Source organism: Pleurodeles waltl, chromosome 7 (assembly GCF_031143425.1).
Source record: "Pleurodeles waltl isolate 20211129_DDA chromosome 7, aPleWal1.hap1.20221129, whole genome shotgun sequence".
Classification (NCBI taxonomy): Eukaryota; Metazoa; Chordata; class Amphibia; order Caudata; family Salamandridae; genus Pleurodeles; species Pleurodeles waltl.
In genome coordinates this window covers 790498071-790513503 of record NC_090446.1, presented here as the reverse complement: position 1 = coordinate 790513503, position 15433 = coordinate 790498071, and positions in this window count along the sequence as shown.

Genomic DNA, 15433 nt, shown 5'->3' with positions numbered 1-15433 from the left:
AGGCCCCAAAGCCGCACTGCTGCCACTTCACTGAGCTCTAATATTCACAGTGTATAATGAGCTCCCAGATAAGGCATCAGAGCAGCATACGATTCGGGCCCTGGTTATCACAGCCATCCAGCCTGCTACTTCTGCCGAAAGCCAAAACTCGGGCATCTCACAGAATCATGTAGAGTCCCCTTGTAGGGCAAGTGGTTGTTCAGTAACAGAGGATCCATGGGAAACGACTTCTGTCATGCTTGCCACTGTCCCACTGCCCGGGGCTGTGCCGGCAGGGAGAACGGGCGGGAGGGAGGGAGTTTGCACCACTGGACAGATTACAAGCTTTAAATCCTGTGAAGAAAACGTAACCCCGCACTTGGCCGACTCCAATTATTGTAATTCCCCATATACATTTATGAACAAATTCACAACAGCCAAGTGTGTTTGCCTTCTGATGTGGGAATACTAGGCCGCAGTTTTATTTTATGCATAGACTCTTGCGACACAACCTTTGACCTCATTGCTCACTTGTTCAGTCATAAATCAAAATGACAAGGCCATAAATTATTACAATGGCATAAATAATTTTGAGTGCCACACATTGCTTTCGTTAGGATTGTAAAACCTAATTTGTAGACAGGTCGTAAATCACAGTTGATAGCTCATACATATATCATTTCTGCAGGATCATAACTTTGCTGCATGACATCTGCTATAAATCAATCAAGTCCTTGTCATTTTCTTGTCATAATTCTGACACCTATTGTTGTTGAGGCCATTCCTCCATGCTGTTCTTGGGGTCATCCATTTTTGTTGGTTCTTTACTCTGATCGTGAGGGGGGTAGCCTCTTAGTGGTGTTAGGCTCAACTCGCTACCTTGTCTGTCCATTTTGTGCCCTGCCAATCGGCTGGTCTGGGCCACGAGTGCCGTGCTCCGCTTACTCCCCCATCGGCCTCCTTACCCTGCCTTAAGGCATCCCCAGGTAAGTAGCCTTTCTCTGGCACACTGCCCACCGGTGTGGCTCCTTCACCAACCAACGTGCCCCTTTTACCGCCATCCTCTAGCCCTCTCAGCCCTGCGACAATGCTGTTGTTCTGGTGTGGGTGGGTGGGTTTCGCGCTCCTGCGCGCTGTCCCTCGTGGCCCCTGAAGTGATTTCTGCCAGGGTAGCCAAATCTTTTTAGTTCTTTTAGTCCGCCCTCCGAGCTGACGGCGGGCGGTGTCTCTCCATTGGAGGGTTTGTGTGTTTCCTCGTGCCCCTATTGGCCAGATGCCCTTGGGGGCTCCTCCTGTCCTTTGTTGATTTTGCCGCTATCGCAGCTTTGAATACTGCCATTTCCGGGTCCCGGCGGCGGTTAATGCGCCGTCCCCTGATGCCCCCTGCGGGGGCGGGCCTTTGCCAAATTGTTCTGCCTCAGACCAAAACCAAGCCTGCATCTCTTTCCAGGCCTCTCACTGCTCATAATAAAAGCCGAAAATGTTACATTTCGAGTGCTCGGTAACTATAATATTTTGAACGCCGCCGTTTCAGTCTGTCCATTTTGACATGCATTTACAAAGGCCATAACACCAACTGCACTCCTTAAATGTGATTTTAAAATGCCCATGGAACGGTGGCTGGGAGGCAAACAGTGAAGATTCTCTGCAGGTCTGGGCTTCGTTTCTAACTTGCAGTTGGCCCAATCACAAGCCATGTCATTGGTTGTGTAAATATAATAACACGTTGCTGGGCTCTAGTTTTGTAAACGATTTTAGAGGTACAGCGGAATTGCACGTACTATACCTCCGGCGGGCTTTGAGCTGATTGAGCGGGGTTTGAACAATACAAGCTCTGCAACCATGACTCTCCAGAGATTTTTCTCTGCTAGCTGTTGACGCTGATGAGGCTTTTGTGAGTGCATGGCTTTCAACTTGCCCTCATCTCTCACAACACCTACCATCCACAGGTGGGCTCCTTCGAGCTGTACTTTCTGGTCTACTCAGAGCATAGTGTGGAAATTTTTTTTAGTTCCTGCCTTCGGTACAAGCTTTCCGTGAACCTAGAGCTTTGCAGCTAAGGTGGCTTCAACTACACAAACTCCTCTGTGTTTGTGTTTCCTGGGTCTAGCTCTCTCCATGTGGCAGCTGTCACACTTGGTTTATTTTCCATTTCTTTTCTTTTCTTAAGTTTGTGCAATTAGTGCAATCTTTAATAGAAATCAAGCAATGTATTTTTTGCATAGATAAAAAAAAATATGATATTCACAGAATGTCAAATTTACAACCCCCCAATATGATGGCCACCATTCTTCATCAGGGGCAAGTGACTGGTACATGAAAAACATATATGTCGTTGCTAAATTTATATATTGGCCTTCTGCCACCTCAGAATTGTTACACAGCAGCCCCTATTCACTAATTGTGCCTCCCTCATTCACAGCACATTACTTATCACTAATAGTGCCCATTTACGGATTGGTTTGTCATGTGCCCTCTTCGTCCATTATTGGGTCATTCACATTTTTCTTCTACCCACTGCTTGCTGTAGCATGGCGCAGTAGGTCAGCCTACAGAAAACATTGCCTAACTTCAATGAGTGACAGCAGTCGGCTCCTTCAGAAGGAGCTCATTGGCACACAAAGTAGTTCCATTCTTTGCCAAGGATTAGGGTGGTAACATCTGCTTTTTGAAACCAAAAAACTGTTTTACTTTTTCCAACTTTTTCAGTATTGGCTAGGCCCAGCAGTTCTCACAAAAATGTTTTAGTTAGACCATACAACAAAACATCGTATTAAAACCATAGCAAACAAAACATTGACAAAGCCAAAAGCTGAAATTCAGTGCCACATCATTTGGATTTGCCAGTGCCTGTTTAGTTTGTTTTCAAGCTTATGTGGTTAAATATCAGCAACCCTTCTCGTCATAGGGTGCACTTTTTATATTCTTTAAAAGATCAACATTAGCCGCAACATACCCTATCTGACTGAATTTCAGTGCCCTAAAGCTGTAGCATTCAAGTTAGTTGGAAAACTGCTGGCCAGGGGCGGCTGCTTCACTTTAGGGAAGGAGCGTCACCCCCTTGGCTGAGCCAGCAGCAGAAAAATAAAACTGTCGTCATTTTATTTTTCTGCTGCTGCCTAAGTCAGCAGTGCCGGAGGGGCGGGGCTTGGCTGGGCCACGGGAAAGGGAGTGTGGATGAGGAAAGCCTCTGCACCTAAGGGCGCATGTGTGTTTAGTCTGGTGTTTCAGGCCGGCCAAACACACTGGCGCACTTAGGTTTCACCAGCCCTGCTGTGTTTAACAGACGGGCTGAAGAAGCTGCACAGACCCCAGGGCTGTGTCTGAGCGGCAGTCCGAGCCGCTCAGACCAATCCTGGTGCTTTTTTAATGGTAGGTTTAGCATGAAAGCAGTGCCAGAATTGTTCAAGAGCTTGTGCTGGTGTCCCAGTAAATGCTGGGACCCCATACTGAGGGAACAAGAGTGAGGCGGCAGCAGATGGTGGGAGAAGGCAGTAGTGTAAGTTTGTAATTTTTTTATTTTTATTTTCCCCTCAGTCTCCGTTCCTTCCCCTTGCCCCTCCCCTTCAAATTTGCAGTGGCTGCCACAGCCGCTAATGCTGGCTATGCAAAGCGCACACTTTAAAAACGTCATCCTCCCTGTGTGAGACCTGTGTTCCAGTGCTTGAACATTTTTCAAACTGGCATCTTGAACATTCCACTGGAACAAGCTGTACTTGTGGTTGATTTCTGACAACCAACTTGACAGATCGAGATAATCATGCGTTCTCCAATTCAATGTAACTGCCCATCGTCAAAGCTGCTACTTTTGAATCGACCACACTGATACAATACTGTGACTATATCCAGTGCTGGGGAACGTCTGACATTATTTCACTCCTGCCACTGCTGGAAAACTGTTTTTGCATCGCCAAGGAAAATGCCTGCAATACGGGGGGTGAGCCGCTGTACTTAGACAGCTGCTGGGGACTTCAATTTCCATAATCCTTTGTAGTTCTTCTAGCTGCCCGTAATTAACCGTACTTAAGGGCTTTACTGTCCCGCTGCACAAGATGCACCAGGCAAAGCCTGCGCCAAGGGCAGGCCCATACGCGCCAGTCAGAGGCAGGGCCACCTCCCTTGATATGGTTTATTTCCATCTAACTTTAAGTGCGGACATCCCACAGGAAGTGACTTTTAATATCCTTTGTGCGTGTGATACTGTTACCAAGGAGGTATTCCATACAGGGATTTGAGTTTGTTACTGAGTATCTTTAAATAACATTGCCTGAAATTTGCACAGGCACTGAGGATGGGAAAGAGAAAGCACCCCATCTCTGTCGATAGAGCTAGGTCTCCAACTAATATGCGTATGTCCATACTGGAATACATCACAGGCGCTATGGGGGCAATTATTAAACAAGTAACTACTGTGGAAGAAAGTCTGTTACCTTGTGGTGAGGGGTTGCTGGTCTCTCCCACACAGTCTAAGTCTCAACGGGTCAATCAAGTTCCAGTTACCCCATTAAACGGTGATGAACTCACTCGTAATTGACAAAGGTTGTAATGGGTGTGCAGAAACTGTCAGACTCCATCTCTTCATGTGACACTGATATTCAACCTCCATCTAAAAGTTCCAGAACATTCAGGTCACAAATATAAACCCCATTAAAAAAGTTCCTTCTAGACCTGCTTCAAAAATGGCTGGCCCCAAAGTCCCAAATGATACTTTTAAGACCATATGAGACACAGTCATATCATAAGAATTGTTTGTAAGATCCTCAGTTGAGTCTAAGGCCACCAGGCTGAAGCAGGTAGAAAGCTTTACTAATTTCTGTTTGGATCCATTAAAGACCACATCTACTGTGTATTCAATTTCATCTAATTGTGATCCATGTGCACAGCTTCCTTGGGCATCCCCCAAGCGTACTGACGATACATGATACACTTCCTTCTTCTAGTGTTTTATCTGCACGAGCCCTGGTAAAGACAGCTACTAGCAATATACATCCAAGACGTGCCCAGGGGCTATGCAGGCACATATACCCTCTAACAGCCCAGCCCTTGTGTTCGCCTAGCCACAGATACTTCTGCTTATAGTGAGCCACCTATAGTTTTTTTTTAATCAAGGAAATTGATTTTCTTGACCTCACTCCTGCTGCGACACCATATGTAATAGCTCTGGCTAATGTTCCCATCTTACTACCTCAAGAGAATGAAACTTGGGGCTCAATGAGGAATAAGGCCTTGCATTGGGTAGGCACTAGAACAAACTTGACAGAGGATGTTTTTGATGACATAAAAATGGTTAGAAAAGTTAAATGGGTAGGAGGGGGTCGGAAATCTTTACCTAGAGATTGTATGGTATTGTCTTTTAAAATGCCACGTTTGGTGGAACCAATATGGCATTGAACTGTCTCCTTAGATCATCACACCTCTTGCACTAGGATATTTTTCCGAACCAGCACCAAAACCAGAAGCACCTAGATCCCTGAAACTTTAATCCCAGTGCAGTGACTGATTCCCATTCTAACACAATTGTTTTGGTATTTTGACATTAGATGGCGTGGACTTACTTAATGAGGACTTATATGGCGGCCTTAAGTGTAATGACACTGGGTTTCACAGTCTTGAGGAGAGTGACATGAACTTACTTTTTCAGACTGATGACGATTTAGAGCTTCTGCCTAATGCATCTATAGCCTTCTTAAGTGCCTGGCCTCCATTAGCAGAACCATGTAATAGCCAGACTGCTAGACCTTTCTCGTGGGGATTTCTATTCTGAAACATGGCTGGCTTATGCAGTAAAATGAATAATTCAGATTGGGTAGTTTTTGTGTGTGCAGGTTTTCATATTGTTTGCCTACAGCAGACGTGGGTATTGGACCTGTTGCATATTAATGGCTATAGAACATACCACCTTCCTACTGTTGCATCTAGTCATGGTAGATCAACAGGAGGGCTATGAATCTAACCACTTGCCCCTCACTAAAATTACAATGGTGGGATATGACCCATTTTATTAGATGATGGTTTGTGAGGTTTCAACAGCCATTAAGTTAGCGGTGATACATTCTTATAGAGTTATAATGCAAAAGAAATTAAAAGATTCTAATCATACTCGGCATTTGTGCAACTTGCCTTCTAAAAAGGTGTGCGGATTAACTGATAATTTTACCCGATCTCATTTCCTACACAATTACTATGGTGAAAAGTTGGACGACCTATTATATAAATAAGGCCTAGCATTTTTAAGAAGATTTGCTCTACTTAAGATCCATTTAAACTCACCTTCAGTGGCAGAGGGGAGCATAGTCATTGATTTTGTGCTACTCTCTAGTCGTTTCTCTGCTAGTGCCTATAATTTTGTCACTCATGGTATCTCACTTTCTGCAGTGTTCAACTTCTTTTTAATCGACACCGTTACCAGTCCTCGAGTAAACTTTATGTGTGGCTGATAATATTGGGTTGGCTTCCCGAAATGGCAATACCTTGCATTGGACGCAGGCTGAGCCCTAAAATGTTTTGAAAGAAACAGCTAATCAGTACACAGAGAGGTTTAGATGACTCTGCTGATCCCTCTGTCCCTAATGAGGCTTTTTGGGAGGTTATGTGAGGGATCAAGGAGGGTCCTTCTGTATCCAGAGGGCATTCCACTCACCTGAAGGAAGGTTGGTTTGATTCTGCATGTTTCCAAGCACACAAAAGATTAAAGGCAGCATTGCATAGATCCCCTAGATGCAAGCCTGAGGTACAGAACTGCAGAGTTGATTATAAGATAGTTGTAAAACAGAGGAAAAAAGCACTGCGAAATAAAGCTTGGGAATCATTGCATGGCTCAAGCCTTAATGATAATACAGCATTTTGGGTGTGGTTATTTCCGACTTGTTAACATAGGCAGAGTGTCCTAGGCTGAAGAATGTGATTTTGGAATAGGAATAGATTGGTCATTTCTCCAGAATTTACTCAACTTCATTTAATGAGCCAGAGGTGTCAACCCAGACTACTGTTGACTCTAACTGACCGTGCACTCCATAGCAGCATTAATCTTTCCTTTAGTCTTGAAGAGGTCACAAGGGCAATAAATGCTAGAAAAGGGGGAGAGTGGGAAGCTCCAGTGCCATATGCCATACCTGTAGATCTGTTTAAAACCAATATCCCATTGAGGGGGCGTATACTAACTGTGGTATTTGGCGCATTTTGTAGTACAGGCCTTTTATCAACTTGGGAAGAGTCAATTATAGAAAACAATCCTGCCGGCTAATGGCCAATCTTCTTACTTGATACATTAGAGAAGATAGCAGGTCATGTTTTTGAACAGGTTACAGGATTGGTCAGAATCAAATGAAATTTTCTCAGATTTACAGGGTGCATTTCGTTCTGGAATAGGGATCATTGAGCAGGGATTGAATTTAAGTTTCCTAATTGGGAAGCACATCAAGATTAAATTTGAGAATATTTACTTGGCATTCAATTCATAGACCTCTCATCTGCCATCGATTGTGTCAGCCAGGCCAAGCTGTGGAACCTCTTAGCAGATCTTGGGGTGGAGAGACACATTATACAGTTCTTAAGGGAGCTATTCTCGGGAAGAAAGGGCAGGGTCCTTTATGGCATATGGGAAGAGTAAATCCTAGACATCGGTTTGTTTGCACTCATTTTAGAACAAACATTTTTCATCACTTAACCGGTTTTCCTGTAATGAATGATTGGTCTCAAACTTTAGTAAACTGCCACTGGGATCAAGTGTCAAAACACAGCACTACAAATTTAGTGCTCCTCTGCAAAAGGTATACCCAACAGCGGAAACCCTACATTATCCCAAAGGTAAGGTCTTTTAATTTTACAAAATGCCACTCTGCATATCTTTTTTTAAAACATTTTTTCAAACTTTACCTACACTGGGCATATGTTGCTGCAGGTCAAGTTTTTTTCTGTGCGGTGGTTAATGCAAGAAATTTGAATTAGGTGGCACACTGTTTTTATGGTTTTATTCTTTGCAGGGTTTTAATCATTTTATGTATGTGAGTGGTGACTATATTCTCGTGTGGTATGTCTAATGTACTATTATCACCCAGTATAGTTGTGATGTTTATGTCTGCACTACAATTTTATATTTGTAGGTTGTATTGTATTCTGTCTTTACGATCTGAAATGATATTGAATAAAGCATATTTGATTGACTGAATCTTTACTTGTGTGGACTCACAATATAACTGTTCGCAGGTGTATTTAGTGTCACATTAGTAAGAGCCCCAACTTTGCAGCTGCACCTTTGATGCTATGTTCATCTTTGACTTCAATAGCTTCAATCTTTGAATACACCCTGGTTTCACCATCATCTACAGTTGACAAGTACAGGTATCACTGCGATGAGTTCCACCGAGCAAGACTCATTAAACATTCTAACCTCTTCCTATGTATATTCTTTACAGTAGTCCAGGCTTGAAGATTCCTATCTGTTTTCAGAGTGAAATGAACTTGGCAAAACAAGAAAAACAATCCGCAGCCCCTGTTTTTTAAGTAAAGTGGTCTTAAGCCAACTTTGTGGATTTTTAACCTGTTTTAGATTGATAAATAAAAAAAAAAACATTAATCGGCATAGATACACATACTCATTAGAAGTGTTGCAGTCATTCCAGGAATAATGTTAACTTTGGGTGTTCTGTTTATGTGACCCACCGCATTTGCATTTCTATATTCATTTATCTGATTGCACTTTTTTTTTTTTTTAAATAATTTATAGACTTGTGCCGCATTTAGTACGGATAGTATTGTACAACACATTTGCTGTACTATACCTTGATAGTGCATCAATTATTTATATATATCGATGATTTATAATGTGGTACAGAATATAATAATTTTGCCATGTAATTCACATACTAATTCTTGCTTTTTACATCATCCACCAACAGGTCTGTTCTTTTAAAAATAATCAGGAAGTGTACCTAAGCCTGGTACAGACATGTATTCTACAGTAGCATCTTCAGCTTCCTGGGAGATTTGTGTACGCTGATCTTTTCAACACCTCTAAAGAAAGCTAATGGCTCCTCGAAGCCCGGAGATGCGGATCAGCTCAGCAACTTGGTGCTAAGAAACTTTAGCAAGGGGCTAAAACAGAGGTTAGCAAAAGTGATTTCATCATTCAATGCAATGAATTACAGAGATACCATCACATGTAGCAATTATTTTTAAGATATGGTTTACTATTCGCTTTCATTCATACTGTTTATCATTACAGGCAATCTACATTAGATTAGGACGCTAGCTTTCATTATAAGTCAAAACATCATGAAACGAGTTTCAGAACTCACTAATATGGCGAATCTTATGGTTTCACAGGGAAGATGTTTTCCCAGAACGCACCATCCTCAAGTAATGTGTAGATAGTTCAAAGTTTACAACCTGCCATATTCCCAGGCTCCAACTGGTAAATTGGCTCAGCTGCTGCTTTGTCAGAGGGCCTAGGGTTTCTTCAATAATAAATTAATAAAAATCTCAGCCGTATTAGATGTCAACAAGAATGATAGCATTTTTTGTTAAGCAATGGAAAAGACTTCCCTTGTTGAGATAATGCTCATCCTCAGCCATCATCTCAAATTTCTGATTCATGTGCAACAGAGATGGAGAAACTTTGGTCTGGAACCACTGCGTGCAAATTGGGCATTGGAACAAAATTCCCACTTAGCTTATAAAAAAAGGTGTTCATTTCACCAGGCCATGATCTGTGCATTTTAACTGTCTCAGAAGTCGCTACTGCACTGGAGTCAAAAAGACGAAAGGGCTTAAATGACAGAAACAATCCCAAATTAAGGTGGCATTTAAAAAAATATATATATCTCATTCAGAGGTAATGGTAACCTTGTGAGACTGCAAATGCTGCAATAGCCTCAAGATATGGAGGGGTCTTTAAGGAACAAGATAAGCACTGTGCCAGAGATTTTGTATACCACAAACACAGAGGCAAGTGAATAAATCACTTTGGGTAAAGCCGGTTTGATCAAACAATCTACTGCACTTACGAGGCCAGGAACCACTAATCACATCTCTCTGGTGTAGAGGATCAGGCATCCAGAATCCCTAAATCCTTATAGTCCAAAATAATATTTTTGGATCACCTAATCTAGAAGGGCCTTGAAGAGTGGACATCCAGCGCACATTCCAAGGCAGATGGTTTGTAAGGGACAGACTACCAACCTCTATCCTACATATTGCCTTCTTACAAATATCCAATAAAACATGGTATTTCCCTAGGAGACATGAGGGATGGAAAAATAACTGCTGCATTTATCGAGGTATGATGCCATAATCAGGAGCCCGTGCTCCTGTAGCTATAGAGGAGAAAGGGATTTAGAACCAAAACCAATCGAATTGAGTCTCAAAAGAGGTGGCAAACAGCCTCTCAAAAGGCATTATGTTGCTGTGGTGCCCTGCGGTAAATGGTGCTATGGCATTAAAATTCATGTAGCTGTTTAGTCCTACAAATGTCATCCAAGTTTCACGTTGTTGGTCCCCATTGGATCTTGCTGGAGCATAGTCAGGGTTACTGGAATTATGCAGCAGAGGAGGACCAAATTACATGGCAGGATCGACTAAATTATGAGGCGCAATGAGGCACTTTTTCTTTTTTATAGTGTCGCCATTGCACAGGCTAACAGCATCCAAGCAAACGGTTCACCTCATTAGTACCAGTTTAACACTCCAATTCAGCAATAAGCAACAGAAAGTTGACTAGTTAACCTTTGCAAAGTGCTTTCCACTGTGCAGAAACACATCACGGTTAATAACACATTTTTTTTTAATTTTATTTTTTTAGTTAGGAACAGGTTGTTTTGTTAAAATATGCAGATTATGCTGCAGATGTCGGACTATGTGGCAAATTCATAATTATACCAAATGTCAGCCACAAAACTACTTAATTTTAGTGGCCCAGGGCATATTACTAGGTGACTTCTTGACATTACCAATAACGTAAAGTTTCCTACCTGTAGGTGTAGTCTTGCCGCTTGAAGAATTTTCTGGATTCACAAGCTGCGCATTATTCCGCCATCTAGTGGTTGGGTCCGGAATGCTCCAGTATTTTTTTTTAGTCCTTTTCTTTTCTTTTGTTTTTGTTTGCTTAGCCATTCTCTCTTTTTTGTTTCGTTTGTTGGTGGGTGTCAACAGTACCTCCATTTGGTGTCTCCTGTGATGTCACGCTTCCTCTGAAGCTCCAACCTTTGGTTGCCGTCTTAAAGATTCTTTTTTAACCCCCTTTTCTCCATCTTTCGGATGGAGGTAAGAGGGTTGCTTCGGAATCCAGAAAATTCTTCAAGTTTCATAAAAGTTTTTCAGAGTGAACCTTTTCTGGATTCACATGCTGTGCATAGATTACATGGCAGTATGTTTTTCTTGTGGAGGATCGGTTGACGATAGACTGTACTTTGAAAAAAATGTTTAGTACCTTCTGACCCACCTAAGCTTCCTTGCTCATTTGGCTGTCTATGCAGTAACGCTTTGTAAAAGTAGCATGGATGTTAATGTAGCTGCCATACAAATCTCTTGTAATGGTGTGTTTGAAAGGAAGGCAATGGTTGCCCCTTCATTGTTAAGCGTGCTTTAGGTTTTGTTTCCAATCTTCCACCAATATTTGTATGACATATCTGCATTGCCCCCAAAATCCATCTGGCCACTGTACCCTTAGTAACGTGCTTTCCCATGTTCTCTGCAAATCTGAAAAAGTGGTTTTGAATTCCTATATGGTTTTGCCCTCTCTATATAGTGCATTTACGCTCTTCTAGCATCCAATGTGTGTAAAGCTCCGCTTGATCTTTTGGGTTTTGGGGAAAAAACCGCTTGGTATTTGGATAGTTTGGTTCATGTTAAATTGTATAACTACTTCTGGTAGAAACTGAGGATCTGTGCTCATGGCATTATGTCATTATGAATTTGCATATATGGTTCTTGGCTTGTATTTTGCTCACTCTTCGAAGCATTGTTATAGCCACCAAAAACGCTGTCTTTAATGTGAGCATCTTACGTGGAACTGTATGTAATGGTTCAAATGGCGGTTTCATCAACTGGGTTGACACCAGGTTAAGGTTCCATGTGGGTGCAGGTACTTTCCTTGGAGGTGCTATTCTTTTTTGCACCATCTAAGAAACGTTTAATTACTGATGCAGTAAAGAAACTTCTTCCTAAACCACCCCTTGTATAACCTACTATTGCTCCTAGATGTAGCCCTAATGAACTATAAGTTAGATTACAACTCATTTGGTATGTTAAGTATTCTAATACCGTTGATGCCTTACTGCTCTTTCGTGACAATCCCCTTTTAAGACACCATAAGGAATATTGCTTCCATTTTGAAGAATAGCACTTTCCTGTTTTTGGTTTCTTCCCTTTAATTACAGCCACAATCTTTTCAGATAAGTTTAGGTGTCCAAATCCTATGTCTTCAGGTGCCAGGCTGCTAAGCTTAGGCTTTCCGGTTCTGGATGCAGGACTCTTCCATTGTCCATAGACAACAGACTTTTGTTGTCTTGCTAACCTTTGAATTTTTCCCTTTGGCACTGGAGTAGTTCCGAAAACCAATTTTGCCTTGCCCATTGTGGTGCAATTAAGATTAGCAGCATCCTGCTCCTTATGCATTTGTTGATCACCCTGTGAAGAGTGGAGCGGGTGGGGGAGAAGGGTGAGTGGAAACATAAGCAAATGTCCCTGATCAGTTTATCAGCAGGGCATTCCCCAGGGACTGGTGGTGATGCCTGGATGCGAAGCTTTGACATTTTGCATTCCCTGGTGTTGCAAACACATTGAAGTGTGGTGTGCCACATCTCTGAAACATTCTTTTGAGCACTTTGATTCAACTCCCAGGATGCTTGCTTGCTTGGTTGTCTGCCTCCACATTGCTCTTCCCTGGCAGACGTATTGCTGTTAAAGTTCCTGGGTTAATCTTGATAATTGTGGGGAATGAGACTTTCTCCCCACTACACCCCTCACCCTTTGTTGACTTAGAATATTGTAGTGTTGTCTGTTTGAACTAACACTGATTGGCCTTGTAACTGTATCTGAAATGCTTTTAAGGCTCAGAACAATTCTAGGATGTTGTTGTGTTGCACTGTCTCCTCCTATTTCTAAAGTCCTCTGACTGAGTTTATGTGTGCTCCCCATCCCATGCAAGGCATCTGTTATTGAAGGAGTTGGCTGTTGAAATTTAATTCCCAGAGTTATAGGTGGTCTGTTTCACCACGCTATCTGCGTTTCTACTCTTTGCGTGATAACCACTAGACTTTCCCAAGTCCCTGTCACTTGTGACCACTGAGCTTGAAGCCATTCCTGTAATGGTCTTGTGCAGTCTCACAAATGGTATTAAGGGGTTGCATGATGCCATTTTACCCAGTAGTTTCCCTACCATCCTCACTGGCAGAGCTTGCCCCTTCCAGTATTGATGAGTCTCCGCAATCAATGATTATGTTCTCTTCTCGTTTAGAAACACTTTCCATTGAATAGAAGAATAGAATTTATTCTTGGTCCCAGAAACATCTTTTTCTGATCAGGACGGAGGGATGTTTGTTGAGAATCCCAAGGTGAATAATGTCTTTATTACTTGCTGAATGTGATTCTTGTATTTTTCGTAAGAGTTTGCTCTTATCAGCCAATCGTCAAGTTTTGGTAGACATAAATACACCTTCTTCTGAGGTGCGCTGCTGCCAGTCACTTTGTGAACACCCTTGGAGCGGATTGTATTCTGAATGCCAGTACTGAGAACTAATAGTGAATCTTGTTCACCGCAAAGCATGGAAATCTTTTGTGACGTGCGTTCATGGGAATGTGCAAGAAAGCGTCTTAAGTCTATAGTTGCCACAAAGTCTCCCACCAGTAGTTGAGGGATGACCTTCTGCAGTGTCATCTTGAATTTTTTTTTAGACTTTATGAACGTGTTTATGAAATTTAAGTCTAAAAATGAAGTGAGCTATCTACCTTGTGAATAAAGAAATAAACTGAATTATTTCCTTTGTTGATTTCCTGCTTTGGAACCTTTTTTCTATTGCATTTTTTATAGCAATTCTTCCACTTTCCTTAAGGAGCCTTGGTGTTTCCTCCTTGGAATGCATTTTTCTTCTTGGACTCTTTACTGGTGGTATTTTTAAAACTTCTATGCAATATCCGAATTGGATTAAGTTTAGTATCCATTTGTCTGAAGTTATTTCTTCCACTCCTGAATTAGATTTTTTAATTTCCCCCCTACTGGTTTTGTATGTAGGTAAGACTATTGTTGTCTTTGTGGTTATTGCCTTGCCTTGATGATACTTCTGAGAGACTTCCTGTTTATGCTGAGTCACTTCTCTGACCCCTTCCTCTGCCTCTCCTATGAAAGGGTGGTCTGCTAGTGTTGGCTCTGTCATTCTAGTTGAGATCTGGTTGTCTGATTGGCTCCCTGAAAATGCTGGTGCGTGTTTCCCATCTGAAAGCTTTCCCTTCCGACAGGTCTGCATAATCGTGTGTTCCTCTACCCATTTCTCCCCGATTTTGCGGTCTCATTACCTTTCTTTAATTAGTTCAGCTGGTCATCCACTGAGCAGCCAAAAAGTTGTTCCCCATTGAATGAGCTATTGAGGATGTTGGCCTGTACCTCTGGTTTGAACCCTGAGATACTTAGCCATGAGTGCCTTCTGCATCCAGAGCTAACTTCAGTTATGTGTTGGCAATTTTCTGCCATTAAACACCAAGTGCACAGCCCTCTTTCTGTACTGTTCTGGGAGGTGCTTCATTAGCTCTCCAATTTTCTCCCAATGCTGGTGTGCATGGCAGTTCAAGAGAACAATGGAGTTGGCAATGCGCCACTGGTTAGCAGCACTGCATTCCAGTTTCCTCTCCATGAGCTCCATCTTCCTGCTTTACGTTTCAGGTGGGTGACCCACTGATGTTGGTACATTGGCTCTTTTCCTTGCTGTTGAGACAACGATCGTCTAATGGAACTGACACTTTAATATAAGCTGGACCCTTTGCTGAGTTATTGTTTTTTCTCAGCTCTGGGCGTTACACCTCTGCAAGTGGCAGACTCCTGAAATGCTTCCCTGGTCCAGAACACTGGGGTGCACTGGCCGAAACTGATTAGTTGCCTGTACTGATATTAATGTTTCCCAGAGCAAACAGGAATGTGGTTTGTCTTTTTCCACTTAACCACAAATTTATTAGCAGCCTGTTCGAGGACTTGATTGTATATGCCTATGTCATCAGGAGTTGAATGTCTTGATGGGTGAGTCTACTCCCTCTTCTGGGAACTCCTGCCATTGATCTGTATATTCAGCTTCTGAACCTTGGAAGCTTTTCATGAGTTGGTCTCCCTCTTCTTTATAGAAGGGTTCTTTCTCCTGTTCTTGAGGATCAGGAGTCAGTGGGGATTCCAACTCCTCGACCCCCTTGTCCTCAAAGTCCTTGTGCACCAAAGCCTTTGGCAGCATCCTGAAACCCCTGAGATGGTCATCGA